This window comes from Delphinus delphis, chromosome 5 (assembly GCF_949987515.2).
Source record: "Delphinus delphis chromosome 5, mDelDel1.2, whole genome shotgun sequence".
NCBI classification, from domain to species: Eukaryota; Metazoa; Chordata; class Mammalia; order Artiodactyla; family Delphinidae; genus Delphinus; species Delphinus delphis.
Window position 1 is genome coordinate 128,061,606 of NC_082687.1, and position 17,229 is coordinate 128,078,834.

The window sequence follows — 17,229 nt, forward strand, 5'->3', positions numbered from 1 at the left end:
ATTAGCAAGAGCTGAATCAGCACCATTAATGGTGAGCCTAGTGAGGAAACCATGTTTGAGTATGTCTTATACTTAAAAGTGAAATACCAAAAACAACCCCCCAAAAACCCACAGAACAGTGTAGTTCTGTATGTGCTAATAAATCATTTAGTTTATTTCTCCTGAGTACTTTTTATTTTATCCTTTACAAGTTAGCATCATTTTCAGCTTTCTTTTAAATCTTGTGATACACAAAAATTACATCTCCCAGGCAATACTACTACTGATGACATACGAACAAATGTTTCAACCCTTGACAATTTAGGAAAAACATATACAATCAGTTTTTAAAAATCAATGTTTAAAGAGCATGCAGGTAGTATTTTAAAATATTTTCATACTTAAAAACATTCTCATATATTGTAAATTTATGTCCAGAAATCTTCATATTGTGACCATTATATTAGTTCTGTCTCCTGTCATTAATCATGGAGACTTGACCTAGAGTGTTAATATTTTTGTTTTGTTCTATTTTAATTCTGGTCATTAATGCCACTGAAAATAACATTTCCTGTTTTTAATTGGTTAGTACATGTTGTACCATGATCTTCATAAGAACACATTTCAAAGCCTTTCTTACATAGAAAAGAATTACCATGACACGGAGGAAAAAAGACTGAAATACATAAACGACTACATGGTAAAAGAATTTGAATTTATCACTGAGAACCACTAACTAATTCTACACATTAAGGTTTTACAAATGGTCTTATGTGTAAAAAAATCATTTATGAATTTTATGATATTCAAATGGAAGATTTCTTCATCTTTAGTAATAATACTGAAAATAAGGTCATTACTTTGTTCATTATTTATTAATAATTTACAATAGGGAGTTTCCTTCTATTTCTCTTTTTCCCTCTCTTTTACAGACACACACACACACACACACACACACACACACACACACACACACTCTCACACACACACACACGTACCTGTGCTTATTGCGGTCAACTTACTGTTTTATCTTACTTGAGACAAGATTATTGCAAGTAGTAGCGTGTAGAAAAGGAGAAAATTCTACTTGGTCTATATTGCATTCAGCAGCAGTAATCCAAATTTTGGTGAATAGAGAGAGAGAATGGAAATTGACTAATTGTTTTAATTTAGCTAAGATGTTGAGTAATTCATATTATTACATGACTTAGTTAAACATTGTATTGCTATTAATAGTTTAGGAGAACTAAAATATACTATGTAGATGTATTTATTGGCTGTTCATGTGGATGTTTGTGTCAGACACCTACAATAACACTGGCTTAAGCAAGGTAATATTTCTCCTTCTTGTGCAAACCCAAGCATGGAAGGCAGCTCTACCCCACGATGAATCAGAGGCTCAGTCTCCTTCTATCTTTTACTTGCATCTCTATATTCCTGAAATGTTTCCCTTTTCCCACAAGGCTCAGAATGGCTTTACCTCATGTTCACATTCCAGCTAAAATAAGGAGAGAAAGGGAAAGGAAATCTTTCCCTTCTCATTTTAAGGATATCTTATCACCTATACTCAGCTCTGATGGACCATAATTTAGTCATATGATTAAACATAGCTTTAAGGAAGACTAGGATTTGAGAACTTTATTTTGGGTAACCATATGCTCTGCTAAAAATTGCAATATTCATTACCATGGAAATTAAAACTGTAACAATCTTGTCACCTGTACAAAACAAACAAAGAAACAATGACAACAAAAACTCAACATAAACCATATTAGGTGATTTACAATAACATGATTTAATAAAAAGAACTGACATATAGGTGTCAATAGGGTAAAAAGGCAAACAAAGAAAGAGAGAGGTATTCTTCAGATCAAAGATTCAGGAAGCGTGACCATTCCTAGGGCTGGGGAAAAAGCAGAGGAGGTGGGGTTCCATTATCTAGGAGAGTGGACAGAGCACCTCCTCTTCAGGAGATGGGTTCACTGAGGAATTCCCACTTTATCTGTGAGTGTGTGGAGAAAAGGCCATTTAGGCCTGAGTTGGAAGCTTGGAGGTAGACCACATTAGAGAAATATCCAGAAGTAGGAATATAGCGAGAGTGCAATAGGAAAAAATACTGTTTCTCCTGTGATTCCTATAAGACAACTGACAAAGGAATTTTGGAATTCAGAATCCTAAATTATATGACAGAAGGGTGGGCTGTTTCTGACTAGCAGAATGTTACTGAAAGCAAAGAATCTCTTATTCTTTCTCCAAAAATGGGAGAAACAACGGCCACCATATTCATTTTTAGGTGCTGTTAATTCTTCTTTCAGTTTAATCATAATCCCATTTTTGCATATTCCATAAATTGAAGACTAAATTTTGGAATTAACCACTACTACTAGTCTAGAATCATAAAGAAATAAAAAAGAAGTTAAAAATGTAGATAGATAGAGATTGATCAATCATGAAAGAAAAAAATACACATACTGACCTTGTGTGAAAGGTCATGAAGTTAGAGTTTATCATAACTTCCTCCTTCTTCCACTAGAAAATCCCATATTTTCTTTGTTCTCATCCAGCACCTGAACCGGTCAGGGTTCTTTATCAGATAAAGTAGCCAAAATTTTATTTCCAAATGGTTTGGGTTTCAAAGCAGCTCTGCCTTTGTTGGGTTGCAGTATTCTTCCTGTTGTCATACTGCTGACCATGAAAGTACTAAGAGGTGCCCTAGAAAATTTCCTGAGTTTCAGACATAGTTCTCCCTGCTCCCCTTGTGTGTCAGCAACCCCAAAAGATCCCTTTGATGTTGGAATCAGTCATCCCATTTAATACAGTTATCTACTTCTTTGCATGTAGGCTGTGGCATGAGAAGCCCCAAATTATAAGGTTCCAGTCTTTGGTTCCAATTCAACGGAGCCTGTGTTTCCCCTGGTAAAAGCATTCCTGCCTCAGTAACCTACACTCTACACTAGTCAATGGTAACCCCAAATGAGTTGTTTCTTGGCAGAAGCCAGACTCCTGACAACTGGGAAAGGGACAGGAACGGGAAGCTTCCTCTCAGAGAAGAATAATTATCCAGAAAATAAGCACTGCTTTACCCCAAACCCTAAGGGATCGCACTATAATTCTTTGAATGGGGCTTGAGAATCACTCTATACAGTATCCTGTTTTACAACAGACACTCCAGGTATCACTGGATCTACTTGGTCATAAGGCTAATTGGAAGAAAAGTCTGGACATGTTGCACGGCATACTTTTGCTTTAGGCTTCACTGAAAAATGAGCCTTATCAGCTCCTCAGTAAATAGGTCAGAGAAATACACCAAATGTTACATGTGCTGTCCCCATATTCGATATGCTCACCATGCATTGGGCCCATTTCTTGGATGTAAGAATTTCAAAATACAGAAACATGTTTTTTACTTTCGAGTGGATTTTCTGACATGCCACAGACAACTGAACCCCTAAACACTTCATTGGTATTGAAGGCTTTATCCATTTCATGGGTTTATTTTCCAGCTTACTGCATGCATATGTCTTAGTAAGGGATCTTTGATTTTGCTGATTCCTGATCATCAGTTCCACGTTGTGTCCTCAACGAAGTGAACCACAATAATAGTTTATTGGATATCAGGGAGACGGCACTATGGCAAGGAGCAATAGCGATGACATAGCTCTTACACAAAAGAGTGAAGTTAGACTTTTGTCTCTGTTAGTAAAAGCAAGTTACTTCTGGTGCCTTCTAAATAGATATCGAAAACTATGACCAGGTACTTGGTGTTATGATGACTGGCATTTGCATCTGGAATCACCAATGACTAAGTTTATCACAATCTATGGTCACTATCCATGATTCATCAACCTCTGAGGATGCCACCATTTAGCACCCAAAGAAGGAACACTGAGAGAGAAAAGAGGAAGAACTATAGCTTCTCCTCTCCTTCTGTCTTCTGATCTCCATCTACTGCCCCCTACTGGCAAAATTTAGCAGCTAGTCCAGGTGGCAAAGGAGGACTAGGCCTCACTTTCAAATATCGTTCACTACTCTGCTCAGAATTACAGAGCAGAGCACAGATGGGTAGGCAGGGGGCTGAGTGATCACTGATAAATAAGCAACAAAGTCAAGCAAATAGACATCTCTGTTATTTGGAAAATTAATAACATAAAAGTTTAATCATGTAACTGGAAAATTTTAGCTTTTCTCTAGATATTTATATGTGCATTCTAATAATTTTCTGGTACAAGATACAGCCCACATTATCCAGGTATCAACTGCTGTGTAACACACCACCCAAACTTTAGTGGCATAAAATAACAACCAATTACTATTGCTTACTGATCTATGGGTAAGCTCTCTAGTTCTTTGAGCTTTGCCTGGGCTTACTCATGTGCCTTTGATGAGCTGCAGATTGGGTAGGTAGCTCTGAAGGTATTGACTGGGTCTCATATCTGGGGCCACTGGGACAACTGGACTTTCTTCCACACCATCTCTTAATGTTAATTAAGGTAGCTCAGGCTTCACATGGTGACGGCTGATTTCTGAGAGAGTGAATCAAAGCATACAAGGTTTCACGATGTCTAGGCTTGAAATTGATAAAGCATCTCTTACGCTGCATTCTCTTCATCAAAGAAAATTAAAAGCAGAGCTCAGAAATGAGGGATAGGGAAATAAACTAATTCTTGATGCAAAAAGCTGAAAAGTCTTATTGCAAAAAAAATCACGGTAATCATCCTTCAGTGATTCCTGCCTCTTGGTATGTGTCTTTGTGTATTCTCCTCTCACATTGTGTCAGAGTCGATCTGTGTGACAAATAGAATATGGCAAAAATGGTGGTATGCTACTTTTGAGACTAAATCTGAAAAGACAGTGTGGTGACTGTCTTACTCTTGTTCTTATATGCTCTGGGGGGAAGCCAGCTGTTGTGCATGAGCAGATCTATGGAGGGGCCCGTGTGGTGTGGATCTGATTTGTCCAGCCAGAAATTCTAGGGAAAATATCCCCCAAACAAGTCAAGTCTTCAGAAATAGCAGCTCCAGCCAACATCTCAACTGCAGACTTAGGAGAGACCATGAGCTATAACTGTACAGATAAACTGCTCATAGGTTCCTGAATTGGAGAAAATATGTAACATAACGTGTGTTGTTTTAGGTTGTTAAGTTTTGGGGTAATTTGTTACACAGCAATAAGGTAACTAATAGATACTAATACAGCTGTGAATACAGAGAAGATGGGCATTTTTGGAAAATAATCTACCACACAGAACTTTGGGAAAGCTAATTTACTGTGTGAAATGAATTCAGGTTTTATGTTCTCATTTTATAATTTACTAATACAGCTTATCCACAGGGATCAGAGCTCCAAATTATTCTAAATTCAATTTCCTTACTGTATCACATCTACCTCCTTGGATGCTTCATCCAAAGCAACAAAGGAAGAAAAATATTAAGAAAAAATACTTTTTCTATATCAATGAAGAAAGTATTATATATAAATGAAATGTTTTTTTCTTTCTTTTCTTAAATAAATTTATTTATTTATTTATTTTGGGGTACATTGGGTCTTTGTTGCCACGCGGGCAAGTCGTGGTGAGCGGGGGCTACTCTTCATTGTGGTGCGCGGTCTTATTGCGGTGGCTTCTCTTGTTGTGGAGCATGTGCTCTAGGCACACAGGCTTCAGTAGTTGTGGCACATGGGCTCAGTAGTTGTGGCTCGTGGGCTCAGTAGTTGTGGCGTACTGACTTAGTTGCTCTACAGCATGTGGGATCTTCCCACATGTTCGACCAGGGCTCGAACCCACGTCCCCTGCATTGGCAGGTGGATTCTTAACCACTGCGCCACCAGGGAAGCCCTATGAAATGTTTTATGTATTCATATGATTAGTCATATAAGTAATGATTTTCACTGAAAAAGTTTCTATAAAAGAGAAAAATAAGAAACAAGTGAACTATACAATAATGGTGACTTTGGACCTCCTGAATGCTGGTTCTATACCTTGATCTTCTGAAGATAGAATTAATTTGGGAAAAGAACAAAAATCACTGCCATTGACTCCCTGGATTTTCATTAGAATTTTTCTTGTGTCACCTATAAAATGATTTTCATGATAATATTTAAGAAAAATCCATCAATGATTCCCTCACTCTCTAAACTACTGGAGTCAGGACATAATCTATCCATGTTAGTACTTTGAAAGACAATATTTTTTCTGTTGTTGTTATTGAAGTTGTCACATGTCTTGAAACTTAAGTTATCTTCCTCTCTTTGCATTCAATGGTTTTCAAACAAATCCTAATTAAGATATCCCTCTGTTTAAACAAAAATGTCTCCAAACTTTTGAGTTATCACTTAGGGACACCAAAACAATCTCAAAGCACATACTCTAAAGTTTTATATTTTTATGCTTAAAATTTAAAAATTTAAAAACTGAATACACTACAAGATATTATAGAACATTCTGCTCTACTCCACCCTCCTCTTCTTACCCACCTCCCCCTCCCCACAAAAAAAAAAACACAGAAAGAAAAGAAAGCCTCACTGATAATTACTTTTTACTACGAAATATTCATTAACACCAAGTTGCCACAAGTATAAGGCCATACACTCTGTGAAGCAAAGCTCATGTACAGAGTATTGACTGTTTTCACTACTATTAATATCAGTATTTGTATCAGAAAGATAAATTGAACCATTTAAGGGAGGCATAATGCCACCACGCAAGTTTACAAGTAAAGAACATTTGAATCGCGCTCTGAAACTTCGACTGTTTCTTTTCTTAAAAATCTCCAGTGAAGGTCTAGAGTGCAGTTCCACCTGTTTTCATCCCATTTCTTAGTATCAATATTTGCTAATGCAAGTGTCACAGAAGCTCACTGAAGGGTATTTACCTCTAGACTTTTGCTTCTTTTCCCTACAGTGTGGAACACTGAAAACAGGGCCATGAGTCTTGTACGGCTCCCATGCCTTTGCTTCTGATGCTTGCTCCCTGGCAGCAATACAGCTCTCCCTAGGCCACATCCACCTGCTTCCATACCAAACACAACCCGCTAATGGCATTTCCCACAAATTAAACAGATTGTGGAATTCTAAGATTTTTAAATAAAATACATCTGTTAAACAATGATTCACTTTGACAGCTGAGAGCCAAACCTTCAATTTTGTTGTTCATTTCTCAAATGAGAAGAATATTGAGTCACACTCAATGTTGTTTTCAGAACGGCTGGTGGTGTCCTTGAGTTTGATACAGTTCAGAAAATTCACGTTCTCAGTGAAGAAGGAATGTGTCTGAAATCACATCTACAGTGGCCATATGGCTTCATTTTAGATTCCTGATCTACAGTTACTCCATTTTGATTTTTAAATGCATTATTTCTTTTAATGACTAAAGCAGATGTACAAAGCATGTTTCACATGCCGTAAGGCAGGGTTAGTTAGCAGGGTTAGTTAGCATAAAGTTAGCATCTACTTAGCATAAAGTAGAGCTAAATCCTGGATAAGTCAGAATGACTTCCCCATACCTCAGTAAGATAAAATTTCTTCCATTATGTGCAGGTAATATGTGAACAATATGTTCATAATTCGTTGCTACATTTTAAGAAAAATAATATTAGAGAAGATGAGTGGTAACGAGCATTAGAAAAGCTATACAAGAAAACACAGCTTCAGAAAATAAGTAAAGGGTAGAATGTGGAAGAATTACAAAGAGGAGTACAATAGGGCTTCCCTGGTGGCGCAGTGGTTGAGAGTTCGCCTGCTGATGCAGGGAACACGGGTTCGTGCCCCGGTGCAGGAAGATCCCACATGCCGCGGAGTGGCTGGGCCCGTGAGACATGGCCGCTGAGCCTGCGCATCCGGAGCCTGTGCTCCGCAACAGGAGAGGCCACAACGGTGAGAGGCCCGCATACCGCAAAACAAAAACAAAAACAAAAACTAAAAGAGGAGTACAATAGTAGAAATACATAGTGACAAGGACAGTGAAGATTATGAAAGAGTATATTACAAATAATGGAGTGAAAGTAAAAGAACAACCAAAAACTGAGAGGCAAATAGAAAGGTGATTAGTAAGTTCTAAACTAGCAAAACACCTTACTCTTGACATATCTTTTTCTTAATTAAACTCTATGTTTTAGTATAATTTCACACTGCATTTTCATAAATGAATTATTTAAATAACCTCTATTCACAGCTCTTTAAATTGCTAACTCTTAAATCATTAAGACACAAATTTGCAAATGTGTTTTGTGAAAGCTTAGGTTTCCTCAGAAATGCTTCAATGCCATAATGTTTGATTCTAATTCAATTTAATTTGAAATATTTTAAAGCATCAATAACAAACACGCATAGTTAAATACATCATGTATAAATGTGTAACCCACTGGAGTCTTCAGGTTCTGCAGCTGGATTAACTGCCTGATGTTGTTTTGTTTTTGTTACAGGCATCAGAATAAAATTTCTCCTGCCATTTCTGCTTGAATAAATTGTGTTTTAAAAGTATAGGACATAATGTTAGGAAAACATTTCTGGTTCAAACTATCCATCTGAGTGAATCAGATTATCTCATACTCCATGGATTCAAAAAAAGAACAAAAGAAAGGGAAGGCCAATTCACTGGTTACATTAGCACGGATACAACCGACTTTTAAAATATAAAAGAATATTGATTTTTAAAATATAAAATAATGTGTCATCCATAGTAACCTAAATTTTCAGGAAGATTTCACTTTGAAAAACAAAAAACCAAACAAAACAAAACCAGCAGAGCAGTTTTAAGCACTTAAACCTAGGTCGGTATTTAGCCACAGAATAGGGGTGTTGATGTTTTTCTACCTTTCTGTAAGGAAGGACGTTTCAGTTTTCCTCAGATATTCATTTTAGTATCCAGAAAATAGAAAACTTATTTAAAAATAGATATATAAATAAATAAACAAAAACAGCTTATCATATTGCTTCCCCAAGGAAGCTATGAGTTAGATGGCAAATTAAGAGTGAGTGCAAGGTCCTTGCGGTTATTCCTTTCAACATGCAAAACAATTTTCCCTTTTAAAATGAGTTTAGCTAATGTTCCTTTGAGATGATTCATAGTTCACCGACAGCTGTTTACCTTCAAGCCCACCTCAGATAATTTACCCTTCTCTCTGGTCGCATTTGAATTCTACATAAATATGCTCAGTAAATTCTCCTGGTAACAAGTTAAAGGTTAGATTGTCTTTTGGCAATGGAATTCCAACCAGGTGGAAAACAGAAAAAGAAGTGGCAGAAACTTGCAAGAGCACAATTAAAGACACCAAATTTTAATTTGCCTCCAGGTGTGACTATTGTTATTGGCTAAACTCTAATTAAGTGGTGTAAATTACATGTTGTTAGTTCCTAAAATTATGCAATTTTTCCTGTCTCTATTTTCTATAATTTTCTAGATCATCATTGATCTATTAAAATATGCAGTGTAATATAAAGAACTAATTACTGATGTAATTCACATATTTAATATTTTTGATATGGACACAAATCAAAAAAGTTTCAAAAATATTTTTTAAAAAACTCAGAAATTATGCCTGTTTTTAAGGTCATGCTAAAAACTGTAGTGTAGAATATATTACAACAGATATTCATCTTTTTTTTCCTTATAGTGGTGGATTAAATGTAATAGATCACATATTACAGTTTAGAAAATAGTTTGTGTATAAAAATATTCTATTCTCTCAACACTCTATAACATAGATCATACAAACTTTATTATTCCCAATTTAGAGTAAAAGACACTCTGATGCTCAGAAGTTCTGTGACTTGGCCTTTGTTCTACTACTAGTAGTAAAATTAAAACCAGAAACTGTACACACATATTTCAAAACTTTTAAACTATACTGCTTTTACAAGATATTTTATTCTGTTTTCAAATGCCCAAGGAAAGACATACATTTTTGTTTTATTTCTCCCAGGTCTAAAATACATGTTTGTTTATTTTGAATTTCTATCCAAGATATACGTTGGTGAAGATTTGTTTCTCAAAGGATCTCTTTTTTTTATAATTTGGTTTGCCAGGTTACTGTCATTTGAGGATCTTAATTTACCTCCTCTTTTTAAATCTTCGGTGAGGTTGAGTGTTGGGTGGGTTGGAGGAGGTAGTGGGGTAATTACAAAGTAAAGAAAACTCATTTTCTTTGAACTCATTAAATACTTTGTCGTAAGACCACATTGACACAGTTCTGAGTCTGTTTTGACTGCTGTATGGTTGAGATTAATATAAGTGACTCTCAGTTGTCTCTGTGTTTGGGGACCCTCACAGAAAAGGTGGCTACTAGAAGAAATCTATATTACTGTTAGAAAATATTAATTTAATTCTAACTGGTTGGGATTAATGCCAAACATGGCTTTTAGCAGCGTGGTGTACAGATTCTTAACCCTGGCATCCCGTGCTGAGACCGTACTTCAGTTTCTTGGTTACGGCGCTGATATTCCTGCTTATCGGCTTCCAAGAGAGTCTAGGATGTTGCCAATGGTTGCTATCCAATGGTGGAATTGATGTTAGTTTCGGGGTCTGAAAAACCTAGGCTTTTTCTCATTAAAGACAGGTGGGTGGGGACATGCTATTAAACCTTCAGTATTTTTAAAGCATTTGAATTTTTTCTCTGTAAAAGGAGGTTATTAAGCCTTAATTTGCAGTATTTCTCTGAAGATGAAGTTATCAATACTTTCCAATTCTGTGTATCATCATGAGCTGGATTTTCTTTCTTACAATTATTATATCAATGATATACATCTAAATAAAATTTTGAAAAAAGAATCAAGGTTTCTAAGGAATGCCTCTAAAGGAGATGGGGTGGAAGTGAATTATTTCACACAACCAACAGCAATATTTCTTAAAAACCTGTTTTAGATACTGCTCTTCCTAAGTCACACTTTCCACGGCAGCTTCATCATCAAACCCCTTCCCTCTTTGCTAAATGTGCTCCCAGGGCTCTTTCTATCTCTGCCTTCCCTTATTGCTTTTCCCTCCCACCAAATTTCACACTTTGTATTTTCTCTACCAAAAAAAGTTGATCTCCTTTTTTTGTTTATGTCGATCAGCTTAGCCTCTCCCAGGTTCTTTTTTCCTCATATTAATCTATTATTCACTATAAAGGCTTATAAACAAAAGCATTTAGGAAAAAATTAAAAAGCTCTTACACAGAATAAATTTCAAACCATAATGTTGCAACATATAATTAAGGGCACTTGTAAAGTAAACAATTTTCAGTGAACTCCTACATATGGTAGCTAGAATGTATTTATATATGAAAAAAAGATAATTAAGATACAGAAACTAAAAATTAATATTCTAAAAGAAACTTCAAAATATCTAGAAAAAATGAAGGTCCATGATGTTCTGAGGCAGTTACTAAGAGGCCCAGTTACGAGCCTTTTATTATAGTCTCTAGGCAACGTATCAATCTAAATTTGTGGGGCATGGTTCTTAACACGCATTGATGTTTGACTTTTTGAGCAAGTGTTTTTTTAAATTTTGAACTTTTACTTGAAAAGCAAGGTCAATTATACAAAGAGTCTGGACTGTCATTACCATGTGGGCCTTATAGAACAGTGCTTCTCAAAATTTGATCTGCATATGAAACACCTGGGGATGTTGTTAATTGGAAAATTATGATTCAGTCATTCTGGAGTGAGATGCAAAATTCTGCATTTCTAAGAAACCCCAGATTATGTTCATGATGCTTAACGTGTGTGTTGTGGGTCTGTGAACCACACTTTGAGTAGCAGAGACCTAGAGGCGATTGTTATACCCAAGACAAAACAAAAACAAAAAAACCCCTGGGGCTTCAATGATTAAATAAGTGTTTCTGTTTATAATAGCTTGGGCCCAAAATGGTATTACTTAACTGTAACAACCTAATGAAAAAAGATCAGAAGTATACTCAGTACATCTCACGGCCCAATAACGTCCCTGTTAAAAGTCTATATAAACTTTCACAGGAATTTAGCTAAAAAAGGATGGAGTGTTAATATAAGGTAACATAAGGGATATGGTCATGTATTTGGCAAGTTAAAAAAAAAAAAACAGCATAGAACAATCAGTATCATACACACCTTAAAGAGGTCATTTATTTTAAGTGATAAACACATCATCTATTATGTTTAAACAATCATTTTTATTTAAATATCAGAGGTTTTATAATAGAGTTTGTAGATACTTAAACTTTGGTTTTATAACTGGATGGAAGTTATAATAATGGGCACTTTATATCCAGTAATAGGTTTATGGATATTTAAGTACCATCATAATAAAAATATTTTAATTCAACATTACGGATATGAAAAAAATATTCACATAAAAATCCAAAAAGAAAAAGTGAATCTGCTTTACTTGTATGCTGGGATTGAACAAATAAGTAAAGGGTAAATGATAGTAGGAACGAGGTTTCTGAGGAAGACATTGTTATGTAAGGAGGAAAGCTAGAAAAAGCCCTGTTGTACTAAATTAGAATCATGTAAATCAAACAAACATCATGTTTAGCTTAAAATATATACAGATACAAATTTACTGATTGATACAGAAGTAATTAGAGATAATATATATAATAAGTTGGTATATACATATATTTCTGAGATCTGTCTACTGGGAAATCTAGAAGCAGTAACCAAATTAGGAAAGAACACACCTATCACTCAGATCTTGTTTTCTAAATACCCTTCTCCAATAACAGGATCCAGAGTTCACTTAACCCAAAAAAGTTCCCAATGACTAGAGCTGGAACAATTTGAGTTGCAAAATAGTGTGCCACTGAGTCACAATTCAAGATAAAAAATAAATATATATAAGTTCATACTGATATAAATAAAAGTTTGAATGACAAGAAATTAGGTTATCTTTTTCATTTTCGATAATACCCATCCTAACAGGTGTGAGGTGGTACCTCACTGTAGTTTTTTTGTTTTCTTTTTTTTGTTACTAGAGACATTTGATAATGATAAAAATGTTGATTATAAACATACATGCATAAAACAACAAGGCTCCAAAATACGAGAAGCAAAATCTGACAGAACTGAAGAGAGAAATAGACAAACAATAATAGTTTAAGACTCTGGTATACATCATTTAACAATGGCTAAAAAAAACTAAATATAAAATAGAAGAAATAGCATTCAACAAACCAAGTAGAACTCACAGATATGTACAGAACATTCCACCTAATAGCAGCAGAATATATATTCTTTTTTTTCTTTTTTTTTAAACATCTTTATTGGAATATAATTGATTTACCTTGTTGTGCTGGTTGCTGCTGTATAACAAAGTGAATCAGCTATACGTATACATATATCCCCATATCCCCTCCCTCTTGCGTCTCCCTCCCACCCTCCCTATCCTAACCCTCTACGTGGTCACAGAGCACCGAGCTGATCTCCCTGTGCTATGTGGCTGCTTCCCACTATTTTATATTTGGTAGTGTATATATGTCAGTGCTACTCTCTCACTTCATCCCAGCTTACACATCCCCCTCCCCATGTCCTCAATCCATTCTCTACATCTGTGTCTTTATTCCTGTCCTGCCCCTAGGTTCTTCATGACTTTTTTTTTTTCAAGATTCCATATATATGTGTTAGCATACGGTATTTATTTTTCTCCTTCTGACTTACTTCACTCTGTATGACAGACTCTAGGTCCATCCACCTCACTATAAATAACTCAATTTCGTTGCCTTTTATGGCTGAGTAATATTCCATTGTATATATGTGCCACATCTTCTTTATCCATTCATCTGTTGATGGACATTTAGGTTGTTTCCATGTCCTGGCTATTGTAAATAGAGCTGCAATGAACATTGTGGTACCTGACTCTTTTTGAATTATGGTTTTCTCAGGGTATATGCCCAGTAGTGGGATTGCTGGGTTGTATGGTATTTCTATTTTTAGTTTTTTAAGGAACCTCCATACTGTTCTCCATAGTGGCTGTATCAATTTACATTCCCACCAACAGTGCAAGAGGGTTCCCTTTTCTCCACACCCTCTCCAGCATTTATTGTTTGTAGATTTTTTGATGATGGCTATTGTGACTTGTGTGAGGTTATACCTCATTGTAGTTTTGATTTGCATTTCTCTAATGATTAGTGATGTAGAGCATCCTTTCATGTGTTTGTTGGAAAACTGTATATCTTCTTTGGAGAAATGTCTATTTAGGTCTCCTGTCCATTTTTGGATTGGGTTGTTTGTTTTTTTGATATTGAGCTGCATGAGCTGCTTGTATATTTTGGAGATTAATCCTTTGTCAGTAGCTTCGTTTTCAAATACTTTCTCCCATTTTGAGGGTTGGCTTTTCGTCTTGTTTATGGTTTCTTTGCTGTGCAAAACCTTTTAAGTTTCTTTAGGTAGCATTTGTTTATTTTTGTTTTTACTTCCCTTTCTCTAGGAGGTGGGTCAAAAAGGATCTTGCTGTGATTTATGTCATAGAGTGTTAAGCCTATGTTTTCCTCTAAGAGTTTTATAGTGTCTGGTCTTGCATTTAGGTCTTTAATCCATTTTGAGTTTATCTTTGTGTATGGTGTTAGGGAGTGTTCTAAGTTCATTCTTTTACATGTAGCTGTCCAGTTTTCCCAGCACCACTTATTGAAGAGGCTGTCTTTTCTCCATTGTATATTCTTACTTACTTTATCAAACATAAGGTGACCATATGTGTGTGGGTTTATCTCTGGGCTTTCTATTCTGTTCCATTGATCTATATTTCTGTTTTTGTGCCAGTACCATACTGTCTTGATTACTGTAACTTTGTAGTATAGTCTGAAGTCAGGGAGCTAGATTCCTCTAGCTTCGTTTTTCTTTCTCAAGATTGCTTTGGCCATCTGGGGTCTTTTGTGTTTCCATACAAATTGTGATATTTTTTGTTCTAGTTCTGTGAAAAATGCCATTGGTAGTGTGACAGGGATTGCACCGAACTTGTAGATTGCTTTGGGTAGTATAGTCATTTTCACAATGTTGATTCTTCCAATCCAAGAACATGGTATATCTCTCCATCTGTTTGTATCATCTTTAATTTCTTTCATCAGTGTCTTATAGTTTTCTGCATACAGGTGTTTTGTCTCCTTAGGTAGGTATATTACCAGGTGTTTTATTCCTTTTGTTGCAATGGTAAATGGGAGTGTTTCCTTAATTTCTCTTTCAGATTTTTCATCATTAGTGTATAGGAATGCAAGAGATTTCTGTGCATTAATTTTGTATCTTGCTACATTACTAAATTCATTGATTAGATCTAGTAATTTTCTGGTAGCATCTTTAGGATTCTCTAGGTACAGTATCATGTCATCTGCAAAAAGTGACAGTTTTACTTCTTTTCCGATTTGGATTTCTTTTATTTCCTTTTCTTCTCTGATTGCCATGGCTAAAACTTCCAAAACTATGTTTGAGTAATAGGGGTGAGAGTGGGCAACGTTGTCTTGTTCCTGATCTTAGAGGAAATGGTTTCAGTTTTTCACCATTGAGAAAGATGTTGGCTGTGGATTTGTCATACATGGCCTTTATTATGTTCAGGTAAGTTCCCCCATGCCTACTTTTGGAGAGTTTTTATCATAAACGGGTGTTGAATTTTGTCAAAAGCTTTTTCTGAATCTATTGAGATTATCATATGGTTTTTATCTTTCAATTTATTAATATGGTGTATCACATTGATTGATTTGCATATACTGAAGAATCCTTGTATTCCAGGGATAAACCCTACTTGATCATGGTATGATCCTTTTAATGTGCTGTTGGATTCTGTTTGCCAGTATTTTGTTCAGGGTTTTTGCATCTATGTTCATCAGTGATATTGGCCTGCAGTTTTCTTTTATTTGTGACATCTATTTCTGTTGATGGTGGCCTTGTAGAATGAGTTTGGGAGTGTTCCTCCCTCTGCTATATTTTGGAAGAGTTTGAGAAGGATAGGTGATAGCTCTTCTCTAAATGTTTGATAGAATTTGCCTGTGAAGCCATCTGCTCTTGGGCTTTTGTTTGTTGGAAGATTTTTAATCACAGTTTTAATTTCATTACTTGTGGTTGGTCTGTTTATATTTTCTATTTATTTCTGGTTCAGTCTCGGAAGGCTGTGCTTTTCTAAGAATTTGTCCATTTCTTCCAGGTTGTCCGTTTTATTGGCATATAGTTACTTGTAGTAATCTCTCATGATTCTTTGATTACTGCAGTGTCAGTTGTTACTTCTCCTTTTTCATTTCTAATTCTGTTGATTTGAGTCTTCTCCCTTTTTTTCTTGATGAGTCTGGCTAATGGTTTATCAATTTGTTTACCTTCTCAAAGAACCAGCTTTTAGTTTTATTGATCTTTTCTATCATTTCCTTCATTTCTTTTTCATTTATTTCTGATCTGATCTTTATGATTTCTTTCCTTCTGCTAACTTTGGGGCTTTTTGTTCTTCTTTCTCTAATTGCTTTAGGTGTAAGGTTATGTTGTTTATTTGAGATATTTCTTGTTTCTTGAGGTAGGATTGTATTGCTATAAACTTCCCTCTTATAACGGCTTTTGCTGTATCCCATAAGTTTTGGGTTGTCGTGTTTTCATTGTCATTTGCTTCTAGGTATTTTTTGATTTCCCCTTTGATTTCTTCAGTGATCTCTTGGTTATTTAGTGGCGTATTGTTTAGCCTCCATATGTTTGTATTTTTTACGTATTTTTTCCTGTAACTGATATTTAGTCTCATAGCATTGTTGTCGGAAAAGTTGCTTGATATGATTTCAGTTTTCTTAAATTTACCAAGGCTTGATTTCTGACCCAAGATATGATCTATCCTGGAGAATATTCCTTGAGCACTTAAGAAGAAAGTGTATTCTGTTATTTTTGGATGGAATGTCCTATAAATATCAATTAAAACCCTATTGTTTAATGTGTCGTTTAAAGGTTGTGTTTCCTTATTTACTCTCATTTTGGATGATCTGTCCATTGGTGAACATGGGGTGTTAAAGTCCCCTAATAGTATTGTGTTACTGTCGATTTCCCCTTTTATGGCTGTTAGCATTTGCCTTATGTATTGAGGTGCTCCTATGTTGGGTGCATAAATATTAACAATTGTTATACCTTCTTCTTGGATTGATCCCTTGATCATTATGTAGTGTCCTTCTTTGTCTCTTGTAATAGTCTTTATTTTAAAGTCTATTTTATCTGATATGAGAATTGCTAACCCAGCTTTCTTTTGATTTCCATTTGCATGGAATATCTTTTTCCATCCCCTCACTTTCAGTCTGTATGTGTGCCTAGGTCTGAAGTCGGCCTCTTGTAGACAAGCATATATATGGGTCT